The sequence below is a fragment of the Lactuca virosa genome, chromosome 8, assembly GCF_052849685.1.
Source record: "Lactuca virosa cultivar CGN04683 chromosome 8, Lactuca_virosa_CGN04683_v6, whole genome shotgun sequence".
Classification (NCBI taxonomy): Eukaryota; Viridiplantae; Streptophyta; class Magnoliopsida; order Asterales; family Asteraceae; genus Lactuca; species Lactuca virosa.
This window is the reverse complement of record NC_136433.1, coordinates 43,901,105-43,907,752: the sequence shown is the minus strand read 5'-3', so window position 1 is coordinate 43,907,752 and position 6,648 is coordinate 43,901,105.

Here is a 6,648-nt window from a genome sequence, read left to right as displayed (position 1 = left end):
AATGCTTAGTGAGTTCCCCAAAATACCACATACCACACATACGCCTTTCCAGGCCATAACTCTGTAGGATCTTCCGATCCATGTGTCTCAGGGACTTCCGTCCCAAATCCCGGTAGACCTTCTGGTCCTACCCGTATCGACTTTCCGGTCCGTAACCTCTTGACCTTCCGGTCCATATCATCTTGACCTTCCGGTCCATATCATCTTGACCTTCCAGTCCATGTCATCTTGACCTTCCGGTCCATACCATACATAACATACATAGCACATACATATCACATAACCGCATATAGCACATACATCTCATAGCATACAAGACCTTCCGGTCACCCATATGACATAACCGCGTATAACACATACATCATAGCATATAAGACCTTCCGGTCACCCATATCACATAACCGCGTATAGCACATACATCATAGCATACAAGACCTTCCGGTCACACATAGGTATCCTTCCAGGTACAGTATAGTGAGAAGACTCACCTCGGGTAACTCGGTAATCTCGAACTCGGTAAAATCTGCTCTAGCCTCCGCCTAATCACATGGAATAAGCACTCTAATCAATACAACTCTCAAGGCTAGACTGTTCCCTCTCTTAGCACTCTCAGAAGGCTAAAAGACCATTTTACCCCTCAACGGTCCCAAAAGTCCAATTGTTTCACCAAACCCTAAAAGTCAACAAAAGTCAACTCTCCGGGTTACGCTGCGCGTACCGAACCTGTACGCTGGGCGTACCCGGCGACCTCACAGAAACGGGGAACGCGACCCCCTACGCCGCACGTACTGGGATTACGCCCAGCGTAACTCCCAGTTTCAGACTCCTTAGCTTTTGGGGTCTTAAACAGTTAAGACACACGTCTAACTTTCAGATCTAACTACCCTTTAGCCTCTTAATCCATAAAGTTGGTGACTTTAAGCCTTTGCATGGCTGTAAGAGTCACCAACACCCAAATCATTCCACTTCCAACACTTTAAAGCCCATAACTCAAACACGACTCCCTAAGGACGACCAAGTTGGGATTTTTATGGATCTACAACACATATATCACTGAAACAGGACAGATCTAGGTCCATGGAGTCCCTTGTGCTCATAAAGTCTCCACCTTTGGGACTTTAACCCTAGAAATGGACCATGAATCACCAAACCAAAATAAAAAGGAAAGTTCTGAGCTTTTTACCTCTAAGTGAAGCTCCTTCCTCTGAAGAACTCAGATCCAAGCTTGTACTCCAACTTCTAGCCTTCACAAGAACCTCCTCTTCTTCTTCACTAACACATAAACACACTTTTAGCTCAAAACCCTCACACACAAGCTTTAGGACGAAGGAAATGCTCTCTTAGGGTTTCTCTCTTCGAAATGGTGGCTGAGGATAAGGCCATATCATTCCTTATATAGTGCACAAGTCTCATTTAGGGTTTGCATCTGGACCAGTTACGCCCAGCGTAACTTTGGTACGCCCAACGTACCTTAAAGGGCCCGCGTCCATTTCAAGCGCATGAGTACGCGCAGCGTACTCTCCAGTACGCCCGACGTACTCATTTGCAACTTTTCCCACTCAGGGACTAATCTTGACAACTTGACAAAAGAGGAGGGTTAAATAGCTGTACCTGAATTTCGGGATGTTACAATTCTCCCCCACTAGAACCAGACTTCGCCCTCGAAGTCTCATGCTGTAAACAACTCTGGATGCTGCTCCCGCATCTCTGACTCTGTCTCCCAAGTCAGCTCAGACCCCCTCCGATGTTGCCACTGAACCTAAACCAGGGGCACCTCCTTGTTCCTCAGAACCTTGATCTTTCGATCCACAATCGCGATTGGACTCTTAGCATAATCCAGGCTCGCATCCACCTGAATATCCTCCAGTGGTACCACCGCCGACTCGTCGGCTATACACTTCCTCAACTGAGACACGTGGAAGGTATCATGAATCTGGCTCAACTCCGCAGGTAGCTCCAACCGATATGCTACCTTGCCCACCCTCGCGGTCACCCTGAACGAACCGATGTACCGGGGCCCCAGGTTGCCCCTCTTCCTGAATCGGATCACTCCTTTCCAAGGGGACACTTTCAGGAGTACGAAGTCCCCCACCTGAAACTTCAGCTCGGATCGTCGCCGATCCGCATAACTCTTTTGACGACTCTGAGCCGTCAGTAACCTCTGTCTAACCTACTGTATCTGCTCTGTCGTCTGAAGCACTATCTCAGTGCTACCCGTCACGCGCTGCCCTACCTCTCCCCAACAAACGGGAGTCCGACACCTCCTCCCATACAATAACTACCTCGGCCCAGTGACACTCAAGTCACGAAGTTCGCTTAACCCTAAGCGAATGCTACCTTTCCAACCGGAGATCGACTCATAAATTAGGGCCCCATGCCTAAAACTCTTCTGCACCATGCTCTGATCAAAGAGTACTTTATAATGACAACTTCTCGCTGACTAGCATGAACTACGTTTCCCCCGTAGCATCACATCAACTTCTCATTGACTGGTGAGTACTACGGCTTCCCGCGGTATCACCACAACCTCTGACTAGCTAGTACTACGGTTTCCCATAGCATCATAACAACCTCTGACTAGTGGGTACTACGACTTCCCATAGCATCATAACAACCTCTTGTTGGATAAGGTGTGTAAGTCCATAACTATTTCTGGTATGTACTTGACCCGACCCGGCATGGTCCATTTGGGTTGCATGACATCATGCATTTGGATAGACTAAATGAGAGAAATAACACTTGTGGTTTATTAATTAATAGTATTATTTAATTAGTATTGATCAAGAATTAATCTAGGATTAATTAAGTGATCAAAAGATGACTAATTAAATATATGGGTTGATCATGTAAATCATCCATAACTTGTATAGTGGGCTAAAAGGCTCCATGGATAATCAAGTTGGGTTAAACCCATTGAATGCTCCATGGAAGCTCCATGGGAGTTACAAACCCATGGGTCATGGAAATGAAGAGTCATGCCACATTAGGGTTTACATGGTGTAACCCTAGATGTGACACACTATATAAGCAACATGTTCTCCACCAAAATCGGGACACTAAGAAACAAGAGGGCTAGAGCCGACTTTGCAAGTGTAAGATTCTCTCAAAGTTTACTCCTTTGCATTTGGTGTTGTGTGAAGCATTTGAGGCATCACACTTGGGGTGCTAGGCTCACAAGGTTTCAAGGATCATAATCAACAACAAGGTAAGTTATTCTATCTTTCATTCAAGTTAAAAATGTTCCCCATGTATGCTAGATAGGAATATAACCTTGGAATTCAACTTTGCATGATTATTAGACAAACATAGATCCAAGGTTATTAGGGTTTCATGTACACTTAGGAAGTGTTAGAATGCTCAAAACCAATCAGTGGTATCAGAGCCAAGTTTTGTTTGTTTTTTTTTTGTGTGCAAACAGCTTGAAAAAAAAAATCGTTTTTCTGTTTTCTGCTCGTATGAAAGTTTGCACATTTGTTGCTGGAAATGGACTAGAAACATTACCCTAAACTGTTTTGATGTTTTAAAGCTTGTTTTAGATGGTGTAATGTTTATGCTAATCCATTTACAATGGCAATTATTAAAATTACAAGTTTTTTTTAAGTGTAATTTTTGATTCTTGAAAGTGTTCATATTCATGTTCTTGAACTTATGAAGATTAGATGATCATAGGAATTGTTTGTAACCTTCATGGTAGTTTAATTCATGATCATAATGTGTTTTAATGGAGTCCATAACTTGTCCTCAAGTTATGGAAAACCAAAAGTCTCACTTTTATTAAAGCCATTAAAAGAACACAAGAGTTATAAAAATGAAGAGTCTTCATTTTTATTACTCAATTAATTCATAAGTTATAAGAAATGAAAAGTTTTGGAAGTTTACAAAACTTGCCCTCAAGTTTTGGAACATGTAAAGTCTTGATTAAAACTTTAGTTCCAACCCTTACAATTTTAAAAGTTAAAATTCAACCCTTATACTTTATAATATTATAAGTTACTATATATATATATATATATATATATATATATATATATATATATATATGTATGTATAACATCAAGTCGTCTTACCACTAGTACGCCTCATTCACGAAGCCGGTCTATAAGGGGGGTATAAGGTTGTTGCCTATAAAATGGCAACTTAATGGGTGTCCACTCTCACCCACCGCTTCCTTGATCGGTGGAGGGTCGTTAGCCGAACGGGTAGGACAAGGACTTATAAATTCTCATTAAAAGTATGATGAATATTATAAAGTAACTAAATGCTTTTATTAAATTCCCAATCTTAGTTACTTTAGGAAAATGTGAATAAGGTGCTAATCCATGAAATTACACTTTACACTTTGTTTAAGTCGTTAGTGGAGCTTGTGTGGTTAACCGGCACACTAACTTGGACTTAACAAGGTAGGTAAAGGGTGACTTAAAGTTTATTATAGGTCGGTGGAGCTCGTGTGGTTAACCGGCACATCGATTGAGTAATAAACATTGAGTGTACCAAGTGATTTGCATGGTTACTTCACACCTCGTTTTGTGATCCTCGGTATCCCAGTCACAAAACTTGGAGGGCACACTCGAGATTGAAACATGCCTTTGAAAAGTTCATTGAATCTCAAAAGAATCTAGGAATTTCTAAGAACCAATTAAAAACCTAATATCTATATTTCGTTTTTCATGGTGGAAATTGGTGAATCGTCATTCACCTACCTTTCAAATATGTTATAGCTTGGATTACGGCATACCTCTTCTAAGTTATAATATATTGTGATTGGATTCTAGCCTTAATATTACATTTGGGTGTTTTATTAAGGACTCTCTTAATATCTAAACTAATCTTGTTCTCTTCTTTCAGATGTCTTCAAACAATGCTGCTTCTGGCTCTAATCCTAATGGCTCCTTTACCCTTATGAACTTGTGTGGGAAAGTCACTTTTGATGGATCCAACTTCAATGAATGGATCAGAAACATCAGGATGATTACCCACTATGAGGACAAAGAATATATCCTTGACAAGGAGCTTAAGGAGATTGATGAGACCACTGCAACTCCCCAGGAGATCGCTGACTTCCGGGCACATGAAAGGGATGCTACAAAAGTGGCATGCATCATGTTGGCCACCATGACAGCGGAACTCCAAAAGTCCTATGAGGACTTCTACCCTTTTGAAATGCACCAAGATCTGATGGAAAGATACCATCAAAGTGCACGACAAGAGAGGTATGAAATCATATGCTCTATCATAACAACCATGATGAAGGACGGGGAATCCGTCACGAGCCACATGCAGAAAATGCAAAGGTATGTGGATCGGTTGCTGAAGCTTAATGTGAACTTCCCTGAGGAGCTTGCAATAGATATCATTTTGCACTCCTTACCATCGTGCTATGATCAATTCCGCATGACATATCACATGAATAAGGAAGAGGTCACACTCAGCAAACTTCAGGGACTCCTCAAGACCGCAGAAACAGGTCTTAAGGGTAAGTCGGTTGTTAACACTCCTACTCCAAACTCTGCCTCGGTTTTGGCAATCGGGAAAGGTAGAGGGAAGAAGAGGAAGAGCTCTTCGAAGGGTACCAAGGCTAGGACCCTTGATGGCTCTTCTTCAAGTGGAACCAAGAAAGGTTTTGTCACTCCTTCTTCTAACCCTAAAGAGGCTGAATGCTTCTATTGCCATGAAAAGTCACATTGGAAGCGGAACTGCCCAAAGTACCAGCAAGATGTGAAGGATGGGAAAGTTAAACCCAACCATGCAGGTATTTACACTATCTTATCTAATAACTCACCCCATTCTAACTCTTGGGTCCTTGATACCGGTTGTGGTATTCATATTTGTTCTGATTTGCAGGGACTAAGAAGAAGTGAGAATGTGGAGCATGGAAGAATAAACTTAATCATGGGGAATAGGAAAGCTTTACCTGTCACCAAGATTAGAGTTTATACTTTATCGCTAAGTAGTGGGTTTAGTTTAGATTTGAATAAATGTTGTTATTCGCCAGAAATGGCAAGAAATATTATTTCCTTTCATGCATTGTGTAAACAAGGTTTCACCTTTTCATTTGATAATGAAGTTGGTTCGATTAATTCTTTCTTTAATAATGTTCTTTATTTTAAAGCATTACCTTGTGATGGTGTGTATGAAACTGTATCTGTGGTTGATAACTTAGGAAATAATGTATTGTGTATTGATTCTGTTAATGATAATAACTTGGATAAAGCATCATTATGGCATTGTCGTCTTGGACATATAAGCAAGAAACGCATAGGCCAACTCCAAAAGGATGGAGTCTTGGAGTCATTTGACCTAAAGTCAGATGATAGTTGCGAATCATGCTTACTTGGAAAAATGACAAAGTCACCCTTCACAGGTTCTTGTGAGAGGGGTGAAGGTTTGTTGGATCTTATACACACGGATGTGTGTGGGCCCTTCAAACATGCCACAAAGGATGCTAATCGTTATTATTTGACTTTTACTGATGATTACAGTAGATATGGATATGTCTACTTAATCAAGCATAAGTCAGAGACTTTTGAGAGGTTTAAAGAGTTTAAACAGGAAGTCGAGAATCAATTGGGCAGGAACATTAAGATGCTTCGATCCGATCGAGGTGGTGAGTATCTTAGTTCAGAGTTCCTCGACTATCTTAGGGAATGT